Raw genomic sequence first — 13,742 nt, 5'->3', positions numbered from 1 at the left:
AGTTCTTCCAGCAATCACCTCTCAGCTCACTTGTACTCAGCCCACCTCAAGAACAACCATCTACTCTACGAATGGCACAATACCCCTCATCATATTTGGAGGACTTGCTAATCCGTCTACAGCAGTCAGTTGACTCACTCCAAAATGACATGGCCCGCCAAGCCGAGGTCACAACTAGGTTACAGCAACAATAACAACAGCAGCCAGCGGTGGTTTCTGCATCGCATGTACCCACCGCGACTGTTCCTATGCCCGGTACCACTGTCAATGCTGCTACAGCTCAAGATCCATAGAAGGAGGGTGTTTTGGCTTTTCCCGTCCAAGTAGAACCCATTACAGCACAAACTTCTAGAGCTCCAATTTACCAGGCTGAGGCACCATTTGAATTCGAGGTTGACCCAACCGCTTTCAAAATCACAAACTAGAAAAGTTGTTCAAAAAGGGGTCAACTCGATTCCAGATATAGAAGATGGGTACACTGAATCTGTAGTCACTTGCCAAAGCAGTTCAAAATGCCGCATATAGACCTCTTCGACGGTGCTGGGGACCCAATGGTACACTTCCATCTGTTTTTAAATATCCTATGACCAATGGGTTTAACTAGATTGTAGAAGTTGTCACTCTTTGGCTGAACCATATTAGGAATAGCTGCCACCTGGTATGCTAAGGCTGAAGATTCTGTGAAGCAAAACTAAGAGGAATTGGCCGAGTTCTTCATTGCTCAATACTCCTACAACAAGCAAATCGAGGTCACAACTTGTGATCTTGAAGTGACATGTCAGGAGCCGAAGGAAGGTTTCTCTGAGTTTGTAACTAGGTGGAGGGCCAAGGCGTCCATGATGACCACCCGATCCTCAGAGAAAGACAAGATCAGAATAGTTGTCCGGAGCCTGCATGGCAAGCTGCTACAAAAAATGATTATTCTTCCTTTATTTACATTCAAAGAACTTCATGAAATGGGGGTTCAAATTGAAGACGCCTTGAAGTAGGGGATCATCACTGAGGACAAAGAGCCGGCTAAGGGATAGCATAGCTGCGAGGCCGTCAGAAGTGAGTGTTATCATTACAACCAAAACTACTGTCCCCTTTGCCAAGATGGGTCCACAAACTTCCAACCCTACCCGACCTCTGGGTAGAACTTTCAACTAGCTGTACATGACCCTATCCAAAGCCATGTAGGTACTAATCAAAAAGGGGCACTTGAAACTGTAGACACCCCATTTTTGACCGACCTTAAGACTCAGACGTCACCGATTGAGCACTTGGTGACGTTGCATAATGTGCTTGTTCAGAAGTTTCAGAGTCGCGGCCGTGAGCCCCGCCTCCGGACTTCCGAACCCTCTTCTGTGCCTTGCCTCGGTTTGCGAACCAGACTCGATTTTCTCTGTTTCTTTTCCTGAGGGGAGGGAGAGGTCCCATAGACCATCTCTTAGTGGCCGTGGGCTACATTTTGTGGCTGTAGGCCATTTTGTCCATTTCGGAGCCCGGTTTCCGGTTTTTCGGGACCGTTGGCCGTGTGCCTCGGTTCGGGACCGCCTAACCATTTCCGTTTGCTCTGGTTTTTGGCATGTGTCTTATTTTCTCCCTTTTGAGGGACACTGAGGTCTGAGAGACCCACTCCGTGGTCGAACACCACTCTCGGTGCCTAACAGCCAGTTTTCGGGGCTTCGGGCTGCGCGTTTTGGCCCCTGAACCTTCATTTTGCATCGGTTTGGGATCATTTTGGGTGGAGACCTTATTTTCACTGTTAGAAAGCTTTTAGGAGGGTGGGAGGCCAGCAATTTTGCTGGAAAGCAAACTTCTTTTTGGTCAAAAGTCGTTCAGCATGAATCCAGGAAGGAGAAAAATTTGCGCGGCTTCACCGAAACGGGCGTAACTCTTTGCAAAAGAGGAATTAAGATATGAGGCCACCACCATTGGAAAGCTTACTTTCGGGGCTTCATTTTTCACTCAAGTCCGGGGGGGGGAGATGTGGTTGGTTGAAGTCTGGTTGGACCGAATCTGCGCGGCTTCACGGAAAAGGGCATAACTTTTTCTACAGGATGAATTTTAATGCAAGGTTTGCGCCATTGGAAAGCTAACTTCTGGGGCTTCATCCTAGGGGGTGGCCGGCCACTTTTCCCCTTTGACCTAGCCGGCCGGCTAGGGGAAGTGGCCGGCCGGCCACCTGCAGCTCAAAAAGTTGGCCGGCCTGCTTCTTCAGGTTGAGTGCATTCCAGCTGTGCCTTGGTTTTCCCCCAAAAATATCTACATCCGGGGGTCCCTTTTGGAGGGAAAAGAAGGCTCATTTCCCTCCACTTTTTTCTAGACTCTTCTCTACCTCTCTTGCAGATATTGCTGGCCTCCCAACTCAAGAGGGAAGGTTAGAAGAATTGGTTGGAGCATATACATACATATCACCCCATTTCCTTCAAGTTTGGGCTCCATTTCTTCATCATATTCAAGCTCTACCATCACCACTCCATTCCAGCAGCAAGGGGAGGAATTCCAGCAGCTTAGAGTCATCAAAGTTGGTCCAAGAAGCAACAAAAGCATTGGCCTTCAAGGGTAAGTCCACTTTCCCTCTTTTCTAGCTCATTTTTGCACCATTCCTCTAGCCATCTTGCTTACCGTTTTAGGCTCCGAACTTAACTCAAACTAGGTCTATTTTGAGCTATTCTACATGTTTGTTGAAGGGTTCAACCCTATTTGAGAACCCCACCTCACACTTGTTTCAATACCTCTTTGTATGTCAATATTTTGCATGCTTCACTAGCCTATCATTTTTCTATTTTTGGAACATGATCAGAACTGAAAGTGGCCTTATTTTGACCTTCTTAACATGTCTTATTAAGGGTTTTTGCTCGTTTGGTGAATGCTTTGCATACCTCATGTTATAGCCACTTTTGAGCCTCATTTTGCATTGCATTTCTAGCATGTTTTTATACTGATTTCGGGGCTGCCATAAACTGTAAATGTGCATATTTTGGGTCCCTCTTAAATGTTGTAGAAGGACATTTTTCAGTTTGGGCTTTGCACATACTACTTGCCTCTTTGGCCACCTTTTGGCCCATTTTATTGCATAAGAGCTTAGCCATATCTTTTTTTGTTTTGGGGATTTTTACAGTTCTGTAAAGTGGCTTATTTTGGGCACCTATTCAATGTTGTTGAAGGGCCCTAACCTGTTTGAGGTCAGCAGTTGTGAGCTGCTTCATAACCTCACATTTAGGGCCATTTTTGCATGCTAGTTTTGCCCTGTTTCTTTTAGCTGTTTGGCCATGCTTTGAACTGTAAAAATGCTTATTTTGTGGCTGCCTTGCTACTGTCTATTCATTGCATATCCATATTGTGCATGCTTGGTATAGCTATAGGCCATTTCGGGTCCCAAAATTCATGTTTCGAGACTATTCCATGCATCGGGTGTGTTTTCGCCTCATTTCGGGGCTGTTTTCCCCCACTTTTCAGTGCTGAAATCCCATTAGCATGTTTGCATATCATTTTCCATGCCATTGCCTCGGTTTGCGTGCCCGTGTGCACGCATTTCGAGGCACTTCATTTTCATCCACCGGCCTCTTATGTGAGTGTGGCTGAGGCTCTCTCATGTTAGTATAAGTCCATGTTGCATTCTATATGCCATTTTAGCCATATTGCATTGTGTATGCCATTGTTTCGGTTTGCGTGCCCGTGTGCACGCATTTCGAGACACTTCATTTTCATCCACCGGCCTCTTATGTGAGTGTGGCTGAGGCTCTCTCATGTTAGTATAAGTCCATGTTGCATTCTATATGCCATTTTAGCCATATTGCATTGTGTATGCCATTGCTTCGGTTTGCGTGCCCGTGTGCACGCATTTCGAGGCACTTCATTTTCATCCATCGGCCTCTTATGTGAGTGTGGCTGAGGCTCTCTCATGTTAGTATAAGTCCATGTTGCATTCTCTATGCCATTTTAGCCATATTGCATTGCGTATGCCATTGCCTCGATTTACGTGCCCGTGTGCACGCGTTTCGAGGCACTTCTCTTTCATCCATCAGCCTCTTATGTGAGCGTGGCTGAGGCTCTCTCATGTTAGTTTAAGCCCATATCATATTTTCATGTCATTTGCAATGCGTATGTCATTTTCTCGATTTGCGTGCCCGTGTACACGCATTTCGAGGCATCTCATTTTTACAGCATAGTGCATACTAGGTTGTATCTAAGATCGCATTCAGTCATTTTTCTCGGTTTGCGTGCCCGTGTGCACGCATTTCGAGACATCTCATTTTCATAGCATTGTGCATGCTAGGCTGTATCTTAGTTGCATTCACGCATATCATGCATATTGCATCGTGTTCGGGATAGGAGTTAGCCCGGGCACGGGAAACGAGGTTTGTTCCGTACTCCGAGTGACAGAACGTATCTCAATTCCCCAGTCACCGACACTCCGGATCATCCATGATGGAGTTAGGTCTTGTTGTGCTTTCATGTGCATTCATCCCATATTAAATTGTGCAATTCGACTCCTCGGCCATCATGCCTCGATATGCGTGATTGGTGGCACGAGGATCGAGGTATGCATATATTTGTGAAAATACATTGCTATGCCCCTTTCCTGCTCTCTGTTGCAGCAAAATGAAGAATCAGTAACTTTTCGAAGTTTGGCACGCTTTCCAAGAATAACTGCTAAACAGAGGCTAATTGGGACATCCCAGTGGATTTCCGCGCATGGCAGCCCAGACATGCATCATTCATCAGAAGGAAGGCAGTCCCTGGCTTGCACGCCAGTTTTACAGTTTTCTTAGTTAATTTGTTAATTAATTAGGAATTTGTATATTATTCGGACTGTAATATTTATTTGGACTGTAATATTCTTTTATTCGGGACTGTATATTTATTCGGACCCTCTGCGCGAGGGCACAACTGTAATAAGTGTGCGTGTGTGTGTTGTATGCCTTCCAACCCCACGTCTTTCTCCCTTTTATTTACCTGCTTATGATGGTTAGATTAGGGCATATTTCAATTAGCATACAGTATGATAGCATGTTTGCATTCATTCATCTGTTTTGCATGCACCGGGCTCGGCGCATCATACTAACTGCATTTGTATTTCAATTCCAAGTTGAATACATGTTAGCTGTAGCATTCCATATGCCATGTTTAGAATAGCCGAGCCTGCTATAGTTGCATTTTTGCATGTGTTGCATTAGGCATTTTTGTATACTTAGGATCATGCATGATTTCTAATGTAGTTTTTATTTTGGCTTGGAGTACTCGGTGAGTTTTATGCTTTAGCATCCTTGCATACGTGTGAGTGAATGCCATGATAGCATGCTTACCATGAGGCTATTTGCTTATGTGATATAACTGCCTGAATGGCTGTAGGTGAAGGTTGGGTTGTTTAAATTGGAACAAATCATTGACTGTGAGTTTTAAGCCCACTAGATAGTGGCAAAATCATGTTTTCTAAGCCCACCCAAGGGTGGCAAATCCACGTCTTAGCCTGCTTGCGGGTAGCACCATCAAACCACTTTCAAATAAACAAACATGAAATGTTTTGTTCCAATTCAGGCAACTCAGTCTATACTTGTATGCTGTGCGCATCACATAGTAACCTAGGCTAATAACCGGAATAAGGATACACAAAGTTTTCAAAAATAGATATCATGGTTAGTAGAGGCCGATCTTTGATCGGGAGAGCGGGGGTGCTCACGAAGTGACCTTCCCCAATCGTACCCAAGTTCCCGAGCCGAGGCAACTTTGGTGATGACGGACACGTGGCCTTAGGCAACGAGTCAGGGTTTCCTAAATTTCCCAAAATAAAATATTTAGGTGGCGACTCTGTATCTGGCAAAGCAGTCCGTGTTTGGCACTTCTTTCAAAAAATCTGTTTTCTCAAAACGATTTGCCGGATTTGGACTCTTTGGTTCAGACTTAGAACCGTGACAAATTTGAGAGTCCTGAGCTGTAGTGACCCCAAAATGAACGGAACGGGAGCTCGTTCCTCCCGGGGCGTTCGGGGACGTCTACAGTTTCTGGTGACTCTGCTGGGGATTTAGAGAACTTGACTCGAACTCTTGATAACTATTTTTGACTACACTTGTGTGTTTCTTTGCATTTGCATTTGCATTGGTGCGCCTAGGACACCGTGTTTGCCATCTGCTATTCCTGAACGGTTTGCCGGAGGCTTGTCTTGTCAAGGCATGACCATAAGGCTGACCGGTTGTGGGCTCTGCCAGTATGGGAACACAAACCCCGGTTTTACCGGGGCACCCTCTTTGACCATTCGACCTAGTGCATATTCGGATCCATAGTGACCATTCCAAACTAGGACAGGTTGCTTACCCGTTTAGGTTGTTTGAAACCGCTGCGTGCGTAGTGAAACCCTAGCTCCTGACAAAATAGGACAGGGAAACCCTACCCCAACATAGGGGTGTTTTTGGCTCTCGCTTATCTGCTATGTGCTTTTAGAGTGCGTCTCTACAGGAATGCATGTATCAGTTTGCAAGTCTGGGCATCAGGCCTGCGGGCATTACTATCAGTATTTGGGAGTCAGCTTTACCTGTGGGTATCAGACTCAGATTTGGGGCAGAATTTTGGGGCAGAATTCAGTAGAGAGTACACTCACTCAGCTTTGCTCATGTGGGTTATCGTGGAATCAGGCTGAGATGCTGTCTGTTTTCTCTTTTGCTAGGGTAGTCTGGGAACCATAGCTTCAGAAGGCTCCGATGTCCCCCGAGGTCCATCGAACTTGTGCTGATAGACTTTGCTAGGTCAGAGATTCAGTTCAAGGGCAATCAGTGTTCCTCCGCCAGAGGCAAGGTAAAAAGGGCTAGTTGGGCACAAATCACCGGTTCAACAGTTACCGGGTCAGCGGCCCTTATCCACCCCACCAGTGAACAGTCAGGCTGAGGTCTCAGTTTCTACTGCAGGGATAGATACCAACCAGTCAGATGGATCAGCAGAACACGTCAGGGATGGAGGCAATGTTGCGCCAGATGCAAGAAAGTATGAAACTCATGCAGCAGGATGCTACTCGTCAGGAGGAATTTGCCAAACAGCAGGCTGTGATCATAGCTCAGCAGGCCGAGCTCATCACCAAGCTGCAACAGCAAAGCGGTGTGTCCGCTTCACAACAAGTTCCTCCCCCAACAGGAGCTCCAGCACCTGGGGAGACGCCAAACGTCCAGGATGATGCGGACATTCCAGGCGGGCCGGCTCCGCCCCCAATTTTACCTCAACTATCCCAAACACCTACCAATCTACCAGACTCTCCCTCCGAGTTCGAGGTCGACCCCACAATGTTGAAGTTGAGCAAGCTTGAAAAGTTGTTCAAGAAATCCCAAGGGGTAAAGTCCATCCCGGACATTGAGGACGGGTACACCGGCGCAGCTGTAACTCTGCCGGACAGGTTCAAGATGCCTCACATCGACCGTTTTGATGGGTCAGGAGATCCCATGGTCCACCTGAGCTTGTTTTCAGATGTTTTGCGCCTGATGGGCTTGACAAGATTACAGAAGCTCTCCCTTTTTGGCAGGACCCTGTCGGGTATTGCGGTCACCTGGTATGCCAAATTAGAGGATTCAGTGAAACGAAGCTGGGAGGAGATGGCCGAGGCCTTCGTCGCACAATATTCATACAATACCCAAATCGAGATTACGACCCGTGATCTTGAGACGATGAGACAGGAGCCGAAGGAGAGCTTCTCAGAATTCGTGACCCGCTGGAGGACCAAGGCCTCAATGATGACCCTTAGGCCCACTGACAAAGATCAAATTCGGATGATTGTGCGCAATCTCCAGCCCAAGCTCATGCAGAAAATGATCGTTCTCCCCTTCCTCACCTTTTCAGACTTACATGAGATGGGAGTACAAATCGAGGATGCTATGAAGCAGGGCCTCATTGACCAGGAGAAGGGGCAGCCCAGGAGGGCGTTTACCCGCAGTTCGAATGCGACCACCAGTGGTGATGCAGCTGCAAGATCTTCTGAAGTGGGCACGGTCACCACCACCACATCAAAAAAGGCTACCCCTTTCACCGGTGCATTCGGGAGTAGCTCGCAAGCAGCCAAATATCCACCCCAAGCCGAGAAAGTTTTCACCCCACTTTATACGCCTTTGTCAAAGGCTCTAGGGGTTTTGATCAAGAAAGGGCATCTGAAGCCCCTGGAACCGCAGCCATTACTAAAGAACCTCCCTCTCTCACACGACCCAACCGACTACTGTGCCTTCCATCAGCGAGCTGGCCATGACACTGACATGTGCTTTCGCCTCCGCCACGAAATACAAGATCTGATCGACAATGGGGTCATCCCCGCACCAGGTCCTGCAAAGTCTATCGGCACTTGATCAGTAAACTTGTAGGGGATAATGTGATGTGATCGAGGGCTGAACCACCTACGGGCGGCGCTCAGTTTACTCCAGATATGGCGTATGGCACGCACCGTTTTGAGCAGTTGGCGAATGCTACATTTTGACTTGGGTATTGAGGCAGTCTTGTCGTTTTGTTTTGAGTCTGTCGTTTTGTTTTGAGTAAGTCTCTTTTGTTTTGGGTCTGTCTTGTTGTATCGAGTCAGTCCTGTTGTATAGGAGTCAGGTGATTCCAGGGGGTGTTGCCTCGGGCATCACCATTTTGTTTTGTGTTTGTCTTTTCGTTTTGTTTTGAGTCTGTTTCTGTCAGGGACCCAGTTGTGCCAACAGATTCTGAATGAAACAGCAGTGGTATTTCACGCTCTTGTGTTTGCCTCGGCCGTGTGCCAATTGTGCCAGAAAGTTTGAATGAAACGGCGGTACTTTTTGCCTACTCTTCTGCACCCCAAAATCATTGCATTGACCTAAGTTTTTCAAAACTTTTTGAACACTGCGGTGAAAACGAAGAGGAAGTAATTTCTCGGGTTTTGCAAAAATTTGATCATTTGAGAGAAAGAGAGGCGTGCTAAGCCTTTAACGAATGGAATCATGCTTGTTAGCGTGAGTACTGAGAAGGATCCTGGCTTGATCCAGATTGGTTCTACACTGTCTTCAGCGCGAGCGACTGGTCCCTTTCTTAAAAGATTTCAAAAATGTTTTGCGCGGTCCTGCGAGGACCTGTGTGGAATCGCTCCTGAGATTGTGCAGCCTAGGATCGCTCTCAGCCTCGAGACTCAACCCCTTTGCTTCCAAACCTTGAAACTTGAATTCAGAAGGTTCAACGGTCAACTATGATGTGAGGCCTGTGTGGCCGGATTTGAAGCAGCCCTCGAACAAGAGGCCAGGAAAGTCAGGTCAAGAAGATCAGATCTCATCAGAAGAAGCTTACAAAGCAAACAGCAGCCATTCTCCTGGATTCAGATGACTTCAGGATCTCAAAACCATTTGACATGGACAAAGCTACACTTTTACCCTTGAGAGGCTCGCTGGGCCGAAAACCCGGAAGGGCGACCCAGGCAAAAGTTAGAGCAAGAGAAAAATACAAAAAAAGAGAAGCAAAAAATGCAAAGAAAAGAACAAAAAAAAAATCAAAAAAGAAATGAAATGAAAAGAATTGAAAAGAAAAGAAAAACAAAGCTCGCAAGGTCGAAAACCCGCAACAGGCGCCTTGGCAAAAGTTAGAGCATAAAAAGGAGAGGTTAATACCCGAGTGTACCTTAACCTCGAACTACGTGAGGCTTAATTCCCATCTTTGGGATACGTAGGCAACTTCATTCTGAATTCCAGCCGTAAAACAATTCGATTGTGTCCATGCGATGGTTCTGGTCATCTTTGTCTTTTCTGTATCCGGGAGTTCGGTTTCAATCATCGCTCTGAGGGCTGATTACAATACACTACGGTGCCATTCAGACAAGGGGCAACTTTCCGTTGCCATTCAATGCACCGCGGTGCCATTCAAACAAGGGGCAACTTTCCGTTGCCATTCAATGCGCCGCGGTGTCGTTCAAATAAGGGGCAACTTTCCGTTGCCATGCAGTTCCCCTCAAGCAAAGGGCAATCTTCCTTCGAATCCGAAGTTGTGCATCTCAAGAGTAGGTTCCGTGCTCGTTGAGCAGTGGTCGTTTTCAAAAATAGTTTTTGAGAATTTTTACTGAGGTTGACTAACCTTTTCGAAAAGTATTCAATTTTCAAAACTGGACCATTTCTTGGACCCAAAAGAGGAAAATTTTCAATGCTCACAGCCTAACTTGCATGATTTTAAATCAGAAAATTGAACAAGCATGCTAATCTAACTCTCATTTTGGTCAAAATTTTTTTAGGAGAAAACTAAAACAAAAAATGGTCAAAATGATGAACTAAGGGCGCAATTGAGTTAGGCTTCCTATCTTTCCCATTGTCAACATACTTGCCAAGAAGGGCACTCTACCTGCCAGAATAGGGCACAACTGAAGTTAACAACAAAGGGCTGAAAGCTCTCACATCCTCCAAGCAGCGAGGTATCAAGCAAAGTGCGAAGCACGAACTAGAATGGGGCAAGATATTCCACTTCATCATCTGGACAGATCTTATCACGTCCAAACTCCCCAGCAAAGCATCATCAACTGATGTTAGCTACAGATTTGCTACACACCCAGTTGTAGCGCAACCTTTCCATGGGAGGAATTCACTAACTGTGAGCGAAAGAAAGAGAATCTAGCAGAATGCTAGGGACATGAGCCCACAATTTGCTATTTATCCATCAACCACCCAGGGGAGGGATGAAAAATGAGAGATTGAAGAATAGAGAGATGTGCGATGAGAGGAAAAGTAAGAAGAGGGCTTTTTCAGAAAAACAGAGCTTGAGGGCTGAGTAACGTGAGAACCACAAATGAAAGAGGGTGGGAAACACTACCCGGTGAAACAGGCTCCCTGTGCGCGTCTGAGTGTCGTGTCTTTTTGTTTTATCTCGATTCTTGTTTTGAGTCGTTTCGAGTGTTACTCGATGTGTCTAGGTTGTGTGCCTCTTATTTCCTTGTTGAGTCGTTTTTGCTGTGTTCAGTCGTAGGCTCAATACTTGGTCGAAAACTCAGCTCTGAATTTCAAAAATAAAATCATTTTGTGCTCCGAGTGCCGTGCCATTCTCCACATTTATACAAAACAGAGTTTGTTCTTTCATAAAATCGCAGGATTCAACCCAGGTCATGTGAGAACAGTAGAACTAGGACCTATCTGAAGCTATATATGATTCCGGACTGAAAAGCAAAAGCAAAAGAGGAAAATGTCGGGTATCTGAGTTTGTTTCAACTTCAGTAAGTTCCAGGACTACAGTCCGTGTGTACCTCTTCAGGCCTTGTCAATGCTCTAAAGTATGAGTGTGCCTCTACTCCCAAACTCCAGCCTACTTCAATGCCAGAATGGTAATCGGAGTGCTCCCTCAGTAAACCAGCCCCTACCAGATGCATCTTGGCTGTGTTTGCAATGAGTTCCTAGGAGACCAACTGCGACGATGGAAACTAGAGTTCGGACGGCTATTGCCTAGAACGCAAAGGTTCGGAATTTCCGAGACTAAAGTCTGGTTTAAATACCCAGGGGTCTATCCTCGGCTTGAAATCTGTATGGCAGCCCCATAGATTGAGATAGCATGTGAATGCGCCTCGATTCTGGATACTGAATCAACCTAGTCTGTCACCCCGTTGGAGAATAGGGAAAGTTGTGAACATAACCAGGAAGGAAAGGTAGTAACCGCGGTTTAGGAGTACAGTCAAGAAAGTGCAAGAAGAACCCACTCTTTTCAGCTCAAAAGGTTTCTGCGGAATTTTCAACTCATGACTTCGATGTGTAGCTCATCGTCGGTTGGTATGCACGAGGTGTATCCTTTTTGGAATGTATCATGACCCCTCCGAGAGGTAAATCGAAGGTTACGTTTGGAAATTGGTCTACTTAAGGCTTGTATTCCCTTGTTTGGCATTTTGTTTCAAATATGCGTTGTCACGCACACTCCACTTGCATTGTTATGCATCCTTCCACCCGCATTGTTATGCACTTCTGATTGCTTGCATTGTTATGCACATCTATCTAGCATTGTTATGCTCATTCATTGCATTGTTATGCACATCTATCTAGCATTGTTATGTTCATTCACTGCATTGTTATGCACATCTATCTAGCATTGTTATGCTCATTCCTTGCATTGTTATGCACATCTATCTAGCATTGTTATGCTCTTTCCTTGCATTGTTATGCGCATCTATCTAGCATTGTTATGCTCATTCGTTGCATTGTTATGCACATCTATCTAGCATTGTTATGCTCACTCGTTGTATTGTTATGTACACTTCACCTGCGTCGTTATGCACCTTTTCGCTTACAATTGTCGTCTTTTCTCCTCTCGCATGCGATGCGTTAGGGCATCTTTGGTTTCGAACATTCGGATGAGTTCCGGTGTTCAATCATCCCTTTTCTCTCTTGCATGTGATATGCTGAGAGGTTTTCTCTTGCGTGGGATACGTTGAGAAATTTATCTTTCCTCTCTTGCATGTGATATGTTGAGAGGTTTTCTCTTCCGTGTGATACGCTGAGAATTTTGTCTTTTCTCTCTTGCATGTGATATGCTGAGAGGTTTTCTCTTGCGTGTGATACGCTGAGAAATTTATCTTTCCTCTCTTGCATGTGATATGCTGAGAGGTTTTCTCTTGCGTGTGATACGTTGAGAAATTTCCCTTTTCTCTCTTGCATGTGATATGCTGAGAGGTTTTCTCTTGCGTGTGATACGCTGAGAAATTTATCTTTCCTCCCTTGCATGTGATATGCTGAGAGGTTTTCTCTTGCGTGTGATACGCTGAGAAATTTATCTTTCCTCCCTTGCATGTGATATGCTGAGAGGTTTTCTCTTGCGTGTGATACGCTGAGAAGTTTCCCTTTTCTCTCTTGCATGTGATATGCTGAGAGGTTTTCTCTTGCGTGTGATACGCTGAGAAATTTATCTTTCCTCCCTTGCATGTGATATGCTAAGAGGTTTTCTCTTGCGTGTGATACGCTGAGAAATTTATCTTTCCTCCCTTGCATGTGATATGATGAGAGGTTTTCTCTTGCGTGTGATACGCTGGGAAGTTTCCCTTTTCTCTCTTGCATGTGATATGCTGAGAGGTTTTCTCTTGCGTGTGATACGCTGAGAAATTTATCTTTCCTCCCTTGCATGTGATATGCTGAGAGGTTTTCTCTTGCGTGTGATACGCTGAGAAGTTTCCCTTTTCTCCCTTGCATGTGATATGCTGAGAGGTTTTCTCTTGCGTGTGATACGTTGAGAAGTTTACCTTTCCTCTCTTGCGTGTGATACGCTGAGAGGTTTACCTTCTTCCTCTCCTATGTGTGATACGCAGAGAGATGTTGTGTGTAAGACTCCGGGTATTCTCGGTAGTCGATTTTAGCCTTCTCCGCGTGAGACGCAGTGAGAATTGCACAATTTTCTTACATCCTTCTGCATGAAATGTAGTTAGATTTGTATTCACTTGCTTAAAACTGTTGCATGGTATGCTTCATTACAGCTTTCTTTGCATGATCATAAGTTATGTTCAGCTTCTTGCATTGGCTTTGCATTTTGCCCCCTTGCCTGCGGGCTCGCCTGCGGGCACATCTCTGTTTATCTTGTACGTTTGTCTAAGTCTTCGGCCTCGTCAAAAATGGGTCGTCTCTGGGCTTTGACATTCACTCCCGTCACTTATGACTTCCGAGTTCTGTCAAAGAGGGGCAACTGTAGACACCTCATTTTTGACTGACCTTAAGACTCAGACGTCACCGATTGAGCGCTTGGTGATGTTGCATAATGTTCTTGTTCAGAAGTTTCAGAGTCGCGGCCGTGAGCCTCGCCTCCGGACTTCCGAACCCTCTTCTGTGCCTTGC

The sequence above is a fragment of the Camellia sinensis genome, chromosome 11 (genome assembly GCF_055761805.1).
Source record: "Camellia sinensis isolate YWXY chromosome 11, ASM5576180v1, whole genome shotgun sequence".
In the NCBI taxonomy this organism is placed as follows: domain Eukaryota; kingdom Viridiplantae; phylum Streptophyta; class Magnoliopsida; order Ericales; family Theaceae; genus Camellia; species Camellia sinensis.
Note: the sequence above shows the minus strand (reverse complement) of the source record.